The sequence below is a fragment of the Arachis ipaensis genome, chromosome B7, assembly GCF_059453495.1.
Source record: "Arachis ipaensis isolate K30076 ecotype BB chromosome B7, ASM5945349v1, whole genome shotgun sequence".
Lineage (NCBI taxonomy): Eukaryota > Viridiplantae > Streptophyta > Magnoliopsida > Fabales > Fabaceae > Arachis > Arachis ipaensis.
Window position 1 is genome coordinate 69,337,182 of NC_142442.1, and position 11,678 is coordinate 69,348,859.

General features: G+C 38.3%; 1 non-coding gene across 1 annotated transcript; it reads right to left on the reverse strand.

Moving 5' to 3' along the window:
• Positions 1–10,988: 10,988 nt before the first annotated feature.
• Positions 10,989–11,096, reverse strand: LOC148552922 (small nucleolar RNA R71). Its single transcript, XR_015893694.1, has one exon. It is a non-coding gene; the product is annotated as a small nucleolar RNA R71 (small nucleolar RNA).
• Between the last annotated feature and the right edge of the window lie 582 nt (positions 11,097–11,678).

The window sequence follows — 11,678 nt, forward strand, 5'->3', positions numbered from 1 at the left end:
GAAAAATCTTTCCCTCTACAAACCCGCCTTCTCCACGCAGTTTTTGATGCTGCTGATAAACCCCATATTTAGGGTTTATCTTGTGTTGAATTTAGAGGGTTTTGTCAACCTTTCTCCCATTTACCCAATGAAATAGCATGGTTTTGTAAATTCTCCTTTAATTGTGCTTAAGAGTGAAAACATGCTTTTTAGGTCCTTAATTGTTTAATCTTGATTTACCTTTGATTCCATTAGATGCCTTGATATGTTTGTTAAGTGATTTCATATTTAGGAGGCAAAGATTGGATCAAGGGAATGAAGGAAAAGCATGTAAAAATGGAGAACTCATGAAGAAATGAAGGAATCGCAAAAGCTGTCAAGCCGACCTCTTCGCACTTAATCGATCATAACTTGAGCTACAGAGGTCCAAATGACGCTGATAAACCCATATTTTATGATATATTTTATGCTTAGTATGAGTGATTTATTCAATCCTTCACCCACTTATTCATATTAATTGCATGGTTTTACTTTCCCTTCCTTATTATGTGATGTATGTGAAAAACATGATTCCTATGCTTTAAAATTAATTATTTTAATTACCTTTATTTCCATTCGATGCCGTGATTAGTGTGTTGAGTAGTTTCAGATCTTCTAAGGCAGGAATGACTCAAATGATGGAAAGGAAACATACAAAAATGGAAGGAAAGCATAAAACGGAGTTTGTGAAGAAACCGGCAGCCACGCGATCGCATGGACGACGCGGCCGCATGCCAGAGCGAAGAGAGCGCGACGCGAACGCATGACTGACACGACCGCGCGCCTCGAGCGAAACACATATGACGCGGTCGCATGACTGATGCGACCGCGTGACAAGGAAAACTCTGAATGACGCGACCGCGTGACCCACGCGGACGCGTGACAGAGGCCACGCACCAGAAATTGCAGAAAACGCTCCCAGCAAATTCTGAAGCCCTTTTTGGCCCAAATCCAAGTCCAGAAGGCATAGACCAGAGGTTATGAATTGGGAGAATGCATCCATTCAAGGAGAGTCTCCACTTTAGTTAGTTTTCATGATTTAGATTTAGTTTAGAGAGAGGTTCTCTCCTCTCTCTCCTCTCTTTAGGATTAGGATTTAGAATTAGGATTTTATTCGCTTTCAGGATTATCTCTTTATCAAGTTCAATATTCCCTTTTATTTACTTTTGCAATTTAATTTATGAATTCTTCTATGTTACAGATTACTCTTTGAATTAATGTTATTTGAGGTATTTCAGTTTATTATTACTTTCCTTTATTTACATTATTGTTATTCCCATCTGAAAACATTTTTATTCCAGTAGATTTACTTTTCTCCTTTTAGTCTTGGTTAAGAAATCAGTAACTCAGGAGTTATCAAACTCAAACATGATTGATAATTGTTATCTTTGTTAATTAAATTGAACTTCAATAATCCCAATCTTTTCTTAGGAAATAAATAGGATCCGAAGATCAAACCAATTAATTCCTTGACCTTCCTTTATCTTAGTAAAGGTTAACAAAGTGGAATTAAGATTCAATTCTCATCATCATTGATAAGGATAGCTAGGATAGGACCTCTAATTTCTAATACCTTGCCAAAAGTTTATTTACAGTCATCTATTTATTTTACTTGCCATTTAAATTACTTGTTCTTCATTTACTTTATTTGCTAATTAAACCATTCGCTCCTCATTCTCAAAACCCCAATTTACAATCTCCATAACCAATAATAAGAACATACTTCCCTGCAGTTCCTTGAGAAGACGACCCGAGGTTTGAATACTTCGGTTATCAATTTATTTGGCTTATGCTACATTCATGTTATGATTTTCTTAATTAATATTATTTGGGGTATTTCAGATTTAAGATTGCTTTGCTTTATTTATATTGATGCTTTTAATTTAATTTAGAATTTTTCCTCTTGGCTTTGGTTGAGTCGTTGGAGACACTTGAGTTATCAAACTCATTGTTGATTGGAAATTGGAATTCTTCAAGAATTAATTCGAGTTCCAATAAATCTAACTTTTCTCAAGGAAAGACTAGGATCTGAGGAATAAAAATTAATTCATCCACTTAACTTACCTTCATAGTTAGAGGTTAACAAAGTGGGAGAAAAATCCAATTCTCATCACAATTGATAAGGATAACCAGGACAAGACTTTCAGTTCTTATACCTTGCCAAGAGCTTTGTTATTTATTATTTTAACGACTTGTTATCTTACATTACTTGCTCCTTCTTTCCAAAACCCCCAATTTACAAGACTCATAACCAATAATAAGAACACCTCCCTGCAATTCCTTGAGAAGACGACCCGAGGTTTGAATACTTCGGTTATCAATTTATTTAGGGGTTTGTTACTTGTGACAACCAAAACGTTTGTATGAAAGGACTTTTGAAGGTTTAGAAACTATACTTGCAACGAGGATTTATCCGCAGATTTCTAGACCACACAAAAGTTCTCTCATCAAAATCGCGTCACTTGCACAACATCAATCCCACGCGATCGCGTCGCATGGATTACACAACACCCCAAAAGGAGACAGAGAGTTGCGCTGAAATGACGCTGGATTCGTTCGTTTAGCACAATTTCCAGCGACGCGATTGCATGCCCCAGGCGATCGCGTCATTCACTCTTTAGCTATTCCATGCGATCGCGCCACTCACGCGATCGCGTCGACCCCTATATTACTCCAACCACGCGACCGTGTGCCCCACGCGATCGCGTGGATTCAAATTTATACCCTCCCAGTCACGCGAACCCTATCAGTCGCGCCCCCACCCCCAAACCCCTCTTCTTCCTCTCTTCTTCTCCAACCAAGCACCACCACCTGGCCACCATCACCCACCGCCGCCACAGCCGACCACCCCCCAGACCCCGCCGGCCACCCATCCCCCTTCCTTTCCCCCCCCCTCTTTCTTCTTCTTCCTTCTTCCTTCTTCTTCCTCCCTCCACCGCCACTGCCCTCCTCCGTGATCACCACGACCGCGACGTCGTCACCACTGCCCAGCGCCAACCACAGCCCCCCTTCCTTCCCCTATAACCCCCTACCCCCATTCCCCTCCCTTTTCCCTCCCTTCCTCTGAACAGCAGCCACCGCCGCCGTGCCACCCTCCTCCGCCGCGCCAGACACCACCGCCACCATCCCCAGCCACCTCTCTGCCCCACTCTCCTTAATTCGCCTACCAGGTTCCGACGAATGCCACCCTTCTATCAATTCGTAGTTAATTCATGTTTTTCTATTTATGTTCATATTTAGGTTAGTTAGATATGCATGTTGTAGTGGATTCTAGGTTGTTAGGTAGCCTAGGATGTGGTTAGTGGATTTAGGTCTGTTTAATTGCGCTGTTCGTGTTTCTTGTTTCATTATTTTCGCAATTCTGCTGTTGCTGTGATGTTAGTTTTGTTCATATGCTGTAATTTCTTGCTTCATGCTGCTCTTTACTCTAATTTTTCATGATTCTTATTCCTTATATGTAATTGCAGCTTTATTTTTGATTCATATGAACTATTCTGTTGCTATTTATTTTCCGGGACAATCCAATTTTAGCCGGAATGCTGCCCAAATTTCTGTAAAATGTTTCCATTCATGTCTTGGTTTTGGCATTTTTATCTGTGCTTTCCTTAGATTTAACCAAACCAATTCATGAAGGGCACGCATTCTTATTCTCTTTGATTTCCTGGTTCATAAATTGCATTTTTGATGTTTGATTCCAATTTTTTCTATTTCTATATCTATCTGAATCATCATCAACCTATTTGGTTATGAGTTACCTGTAGCTTCTAATTATGAATGCTTGTTACTTAGAAACTTATCCTTATGCACTAACTCACTAATTTTAACTTACTGAACTCTTTTTCAATTCTAACCAAACTAACCTTTCAAAACATCTCTTCTGTTTTTTCACTTTCTTTTAACCTTCTAACCATGGCATACTGATAATTTTTTCCTAATTAACATGCCTTCTATTACATTTTGGATTGTGAATTCTTCCTTTCGAACTTTTAACTCCTATACAATCCTTAATGCACATTTACTTAACTCATTTTCCTTATCCTATTGCTCCTTTGCCACTTTGTGTTTTTTGTGACTATTTGCCTATTTGTTTTCCTGTTTTTATTATATCTTGGTTTTCTATTTTTCAGGATGTCTGCCACCCAGAGAAAGGGAAAAGCAAAGGCAACTACTGACAAACGTAAAAGAGGAGAATCCGCCATGTCCATCATGGATATCATGCACGATGACTCCTGGCGGGAAAAAAAATTTACCCCGCAGGAGAAGGCCGACCAGCTACTCCCTGCCACTGATCCAGTAAAATTTGCAAACCGATACTGTGAGCTGAAGTATCCGGTGTTTGCAACCTCCAGGAATCTGTCTCCTGGAGAGGACTTTGAAGATCCCAGAAGAACTCCAGCAATACACCTCTGATCAGATCAAACAAAGAGGCTGGTTCTTCCTGGAAAGAAACCTGACTGAGGTCAATGCATCTTGGGTAAGGGAATTCTACTGCAATTACTTCAAGACTTCCCTAGATGCAGTGAACCTTAGGGGGAAGCAGATTCTGGTCACTGAAGAGGCCATTGAAGATGTTCTGAAACTTCTGCCTAAATCTGATCAGCTGGATGATTATCAAAAAGCTGAGGAAGATATGCGCTTCATGAAGTTTGATTGGGATGCAGTCAAGGCCAGGATAGCCCTTGACCCGACCGTTCCTTGGATTATGGGTCAGAACACCACCATGCCAAAGGGAATCAAGCGGATTTACTTGAATGATGAGGCTCGGCTATGGCATCAGATACTTAGCAACTTCATTATGCCGAGTACTCACGAGACTGAGATACCAGCCGCTATGATCACCCTCCTATGGTGTGTGGTGGAGGGTAAGGACCTATACCTGCCATGCTTTATCCGGTACTATATGGCCAGGGTCCACATCCGAGGCACTCTTCCCTTTCCTTATCTGATTACACAGCTAGGCCGTCGAGCTGACGTGCCCTGGGAGGATGCTGATGAAAAGCCACCTGCTGCAGAATGCAAGAAGATTATCCCTCACAGCAGGAACTTTCTGGCTTTGGGCTACAGATCTCCATTCCTCACTGCTACTGCTGAGACAGCCACACTATCTTCCGGCCCCTCTTCTTCCACAGCTACCCCTGCTACCACCACTGCACCTCCACCTGCCTCAGAGCCCATCTATCACCTAGTGCACCGCCTGTTTCGACGGCTTGACCAGATGGAGCGTCGCAACAAGCGACGCTATGAGCACCTGAAGCTGATGATACGATCTGGCGACATCCCCTCTGAGCCTGACACACCATCCGAGGCATCTGAGGAGGAGGCAGATGCGCCCGAGCCTGCGACTCATCCACAGCAGGAGGCAGAGCAGGCAGGCACCCAGCAGGCAGCACACCAGCAGGAGACCCTGCATCAGATTCAGGCTGTAGACCCCGAGATCCCTATCCAGTCAGCACCTCCTCTGCCACAGGCAGCTCCTCCGACCACCACCACAGAGACTCCAGCTACCCGTCCTTCCAGTGATGACACCCCTTCACACCCTGCTTGAGTGAGTATCAGGGACGATGCTACATTTTAAGTGTGGGGAGGTCGCCATCTCTGGCGTTCTTTTTTTTGGTGAACCACTACGTACTCTTTTTATTTATTTTGCTACTTTTCTGTATTTTTATTTTTATTTTCTCAGTACTTATATATATTGCTATTTTTATGTATTTATTCTATGTTGCACTTTAGTTCATATTTTAGCCATTTAGTTTTAGTTGCAATTCTAACTTATTAGTTATAGAAATTGTGGATTAATTAGTATAGTTTACCCTTTTTTAGCATAAGATAGCTTAGTTTAAATTGAAAAATATAAAAAGGAAGTAAACTAGGGACTTGAACATAATAGAAACAATCCACACACCTGTATATATAGCATTACATGTTAGTTAATTAACAACATTTCATCAAGGAGAAACACTAGAACTTTAAAGCCACCTTAAGTTTTACATTGAGAATAATGGAAATTTTTAACTAAACCTGCATGACATACATAACTGATAAATGATTTTTGAGCTAGAGAACACACAGCCTGTGAGTTTTAAGCTTAATTGTATGGTTACATTCAAACCATAATATTTTATTCCTGTGTGTTCCGCCCTTCTTTTTTATTCTGATGTTCTTTACTTTGTTTTAATCTATATGTCCGATTATAGAATATAACTATATACCAAGAGAGTGATTGAGGCCATTGTATGATTTTTAGCTCACTTATCCCAAAATAGCTTACCTTTTACATCACCCTTGTTAGCCCCTTTGAGCCTTTAAATCCCCTTTTATTCTATAAACCACATTACTAGCCTTAAGCAGAAAAACAAAATAAAAATCCTAAGTTGAATCCTTGGTTAGCTTAAGATAGAAATTGTGTATGGTTTACATGTGGGAAACCTATTGGGAATATGGATGATAAAAATAAAAAGGTAGAAAAGTTGAAAAGAATAAAATAATTCAAATAAAAATTTTGGGAAGCATGCTCATGCGAAATCAAAATAATTGAATTACCATGTGCATTAAAAAAAAAGTGTTATTTTTTAGTATTTGAATAAAGGGGACACAAAAGAATTCCCCAAAATGTGAAATAAGGCAATGCACATAGGATAAAAAAATAATAAACATTGAAACATGAGCATGTAACATCAAAAGTGGGAAAAAGTGGGAAAATAGGTAAAGAAGCTTTGCTTTACAAAGTATGTATGTTAGGTGAGTGATGAGCAGATAATTTATACGCTTTTTGGCATTGTTTTTAGTATGTTTTTAGTAGGATCTAGTTACTTTTAGGGATGTTTTCATTAGTTTTTATGTTAAATTCACATTTCTGGACTTTACTAGGAGTTTGTGTGTTTTTCTGTGATTTCAGGTATTTTCTAGCTGAAATTGAGGGACTTGAGCAAAAATCAGATTCAGAGGTTGAAGAAGGACTGCTGATGCTGTTGGATTCTGACCTCCCTGCACTCAAAGTGAATTTTCTGGAGCTACAGAACTCGAAATGGCGCGCTTCTAATTGCGTTGGAAAGTAGACATCCAGGGCTTTCCAGAAATGTATAATAGTCCATACTTTTCTCAAGTTTAGATGACGCAAACTGGCGTTCAACGCCAGCTCTCTGCCCAATTCTGGAGTTCAGCGCCAGAAATGGATCAAAAACCAGAGTTGAACGCCATAAATGGATCAAAACTTGGCGTTCAACTCCACAAATGGCCTCTGCACGTGGAAAGTTAAAGCTCAGCCCAAGCACACACCAAGTGGGTCTCGGAAGTGGATTTATGCATCAATTACTTACTTCTGTAAACCCTAGTAGCTAGTTTATTATAAATAGGACTTTTTACTATTGTATTAGTCATCCTGGATCTTTTGGATTGTATTCTGATCCTGTGATCACGTTTTAGGGGGCTGGCCATTCGGCCATGCCTGGACCTTTCACTTATGTATTTTCAACGGTAGAGTTTCTACACTCCATAGATTAAGGTGTGGAGCTCTGCTGTTCCTCAAAGATTAATGCAAAGTACTACTGTTTTTCTATTCAATTCATCTTATTTCACTTCTAAGATATTCATTCGCACTTCAACCTGAATGTGATGAACGTGACAATCATCATCATTCCCTATGAACGCGTGCCTGACAACCATTTCCGCTCTACCTTCGATTGAACGAGTATCTCTTAGATTACCAATACGGGGGACCGAGTCTGAGATATTGGGATCTTCGTGGCATAAGCTAGAATGATGGCGGCATTCAAGAGAATCCGGAAAGTCTAAACCTTGTCTGTGGTATTCCGAGTAGGATTCAATGATTGAATGACTGTGACGAGCTTCAAACTCGCGATTGCTGGGCGTAGTGACAGACGTAAAAGGATAGTAAATCCTATTCCAGCATGATCGAGAACCGATAGATGAATAGCCGTGCCGTGACAGGGTGCGTTGACCACTTTCACTGAGAGGATAGGATGTAACCATTGACAAGGGTGATGCCTCCAGACGATTAGCTGTGCCGTGACAGGGAATTTGGATCATTTTCCCAAGAGAAGACCAAAAGTAGCTCTTGACAATGGTGATACATTACATAAAGCCAGCCATGGAAAGGAGTAAGACTGATTGGATGAAGATAGCAGGAAAGCAGAGGTTCAGAGGAACGAAAGCATCTCTATTCGCTTATCTGAAATTCTCACCAATGATTTACATAAGTATTTCTATCCCTATTTTATTAATTATTTTCGAAAACTCCATTACTATTTTATATCCGCCTGACTGAGATTTACAAGGTGACCATAGCTTGCTTCATACCAACAATCTCCGTGGGATTCGACCCTTACTCACGTAAGGTATTACTTGGACGACCCAGTGCACTTGCTGGTTAGTTGTGCGAAGTTGTGAACCATGGTATTGGCATCATATTTTTGGCGCCATTACCAGGGAAAGAAAGAGCGATGAATTTTACATAATCAAAGTGTAATCACAATTTCTGCGCACCAAGTTTTTGGCGCCGTTGCGGGGGATTGTTCGAGTTTGGACAACTGACGGTTCATCTTGTTGCTCAGATTAGGTAATTTTCTTTTTGTTTTCTTGTCAAAAGTTTTTCAAAAATATTTCAAAATTTTTTCACCTGTTTTCGAAAAAAAAAAAGAAAAAAAATTTTTATTCAAAATTTTTAAGAATGAATTCTAGTGTTTCATGAAGCATGTGAAGCCTGGCTGGCTGCAAAGCCATGTCTAAATTCTTTTGGACTGAGGCTTCCAAACCATCAGCATAGAGGCAAGTTACATATTTGATAAGTAATGAGCAGTATATTCTGATATCTTGCTGAAGCTTGGCTGGCCATTGGCCATGTCTAGTGTTTTGGACCGGAGCTTTCATTGAAAGCTTGGCTGGCCAGTGAGCCATGTCTAATTCCTGGACTGAAGTTTTAGACTAAGAATGCAAGATTCCTGGAATTCATATTAAAAATTTTGGAATCCTTATTTTCCTTTTTCAATTAATTTTCGAAAAATCCAAAAAAAAAAAAATACAAAAAAATTTAGAAAATCATAAAAATCAAAAATATTTTTCTGTTTCTTGTTTGAGTCTTGAGTCATGTTATAAGTTTGGTGTCAATTGCATGTGCATCTTGCATTTTTCGAAAATTCATGCATTCATAGTGTTCTTTATGATCTTCAAGTTGTTCTTAGTAAGTCTTCTTGTTTGATCTCTGTATTTGCATGTTTTGTGTCTTTTCTTGTTTTTCATATGCATTCTTGAATTCTTTATGTCTAAGCATTAAAGAATTCTAAGTTTGGTGTCTTGCATGTTTTCTTTGCATTAAAAATTTTTCAAAAATATGTTCTTGATGTTCATCATGATCTTCATAGTGTTCTTGGTGTTTATCTTGACATTCATAGCATTCTTGCATGCATTCATTGTTTTGATCCATAACTCTCATGCATTGCATCATTTTTCTTGTTTTTCTCTCTCATCATAAAAATTCAAAAATAAAAAAAATATCTTTCCCTTTCTCTCTCTCATAAATTCGAAAATTAGATTTGACTTTTTCAAAAATTTTTAAAATCAAGTTGTTTCTTATGAGTCAAATCAAATTTTCAATTTGAAAATCTTATCTTTTTCAAAATCTTTTTCAAAAATCAAATCTTTTTCAAATTTCTTAGTTATTTTCGAAAATTCCAAAAATATTTTTCAAAAATATTTTTCTTATTTTTATATCAAATTTTCGAAAATAACAATAACAATTAATGTTTTGATTCAAAAATTTCAAGTTTGTTACTTGCTTGTTAAGAAAGATTCAAACTTTAAGTTTTAGAATCATATCTTGTGATTTCTTGTGAATCAAGTCATTAATTGTATTTTTAAAAATCAAATATTTTTTTTCAAAAACTAATTTCTATCATATCTTTTCAAAAATATCTTCTTATCTCACCTTTTCCAAAAATTTGATTTCAAAATATCTTTTCTAACTTCCTAACTTCTTATCTTTTCAAAATTTGTTTCAACTAACTAACTAACTTTTTGCTTATTTCTTATCTTTTTCAAAACTACCTAACTAACTCTCTCTCTCTAATTTTCAAAAATATCTCCCCCCTTTTTCAAAATTTCTTTTTAATTAACTAATTAATTCAATTTTAAATCTTAATTTTCGAAAATCACTACCCTTTTTCAAAAACAATTTTCAAAAATCAACTAACTCTTTTTCAAAAAAATTATTTTCGAAAATCCTCTCTCTCTCTCTCATCTTATTCTATTTATTTGTTCATCTACTAACATCTCTTCCTCACATCACTCATCAAATTCGAACCCCCTCTTCTATCTGTGTTCGAATTTCTTTTTTTTTTCTTCTACTCAAATAAGGGAACCTCTATACTGTGGTAAAAAGGATCCCTATTATTATTATTTTTCTGTGCCCTCTTCTTTGTCATATGAGCAGGAGCAAGGACAAGAATATTCTTGTGGAAGCAGATCCAGAACCTAAAAGGACTCTGAAAAGGAAACTAAGAGAAGCTAAAATACAACAATCCAGAGATAACCTTTCAGAAACTTTCGAACAGGAAGAGGAGATGGCGGCCGAAAATAATAATAATGCAAGGAGAATGCTTGGTGACTTTACTGCACCTAATTCCAATTTACATGAAAGAAGCATCTCCATTCCTGCCATTGGAGCAAACAACTTTGAGCTGAAACCTCAATTAGTTTCTCTGATGCAGCAGAACTGCAAGTTTCATGGACTTCCATCTGAAGATCCTTTTCAGTTCTTAACTGAATTCTTGCAGATCTGTGATACTGTTAAGACTAATGGAGTAGATCCTGAAGTCTACAGGCTCATGCTTTTCCCATTTGCTGTAAGAGACAGAGCTAGAATCTGGTTAGACTCTCAACCCAGAGACAGCCTGAACTCTTGGGATAAGCTGGTCACGGCTTTCTTAGCTAAGTTCTTTCCTCCTCAAAAGCTGAGCAAGCTTAGAGTGGATGTTCAAACCTTCAGACAGAAAGAAGGTGAATCCCTCTATGAAGCTTGGGAAAGATACAAGCAGCTGACCAAAAAGTGTCCTTCTGACATGCTTTCAGAATGGACCATCCTGGATATCTTCTATGATGGTTTATCTAAGATATCAAAGATGTCATTGGATACTTCTGCAGGTAGATCCATTCACCTAAAGAAAACACCTGCAGAAGCTCAAGAACTCATTGACATGGTTGCTAATAACCAGTTCATGTACATTTCTGAGAGGAATCCTGTGAGTAATGGGATGCCTATGAAGAAGGGAGTTCTTGAAGTTGATACTCTGAATGCCATATTGGCTCAGAACAAAATATTGACTCAGCAAGTCAATATGATTTCCCAGAGTCTGAATGGAATGAAAGCTGCATCCAACAGTACTCAAGAGGCATCTTCTGAAGAAGAAGCTTATGATCCTGATAACCCTGCAATAGCAGAGGTGAATTACTTAGGTGAACCTTATGGAAACACCTATAACTCATCATGGAGAAATCATCCAAATTTCTCATGGAAGGATCAAAAGCCGCAACAAGGCTTTAATAATGGTGGAAGAAACAGGTTTAACAATAATAAACCCTTTCCATCATCCACTCAGCAACAGACAGAGAATTCTGAGCAGAATCCATCTAGCTTAGCAATTCTAGTC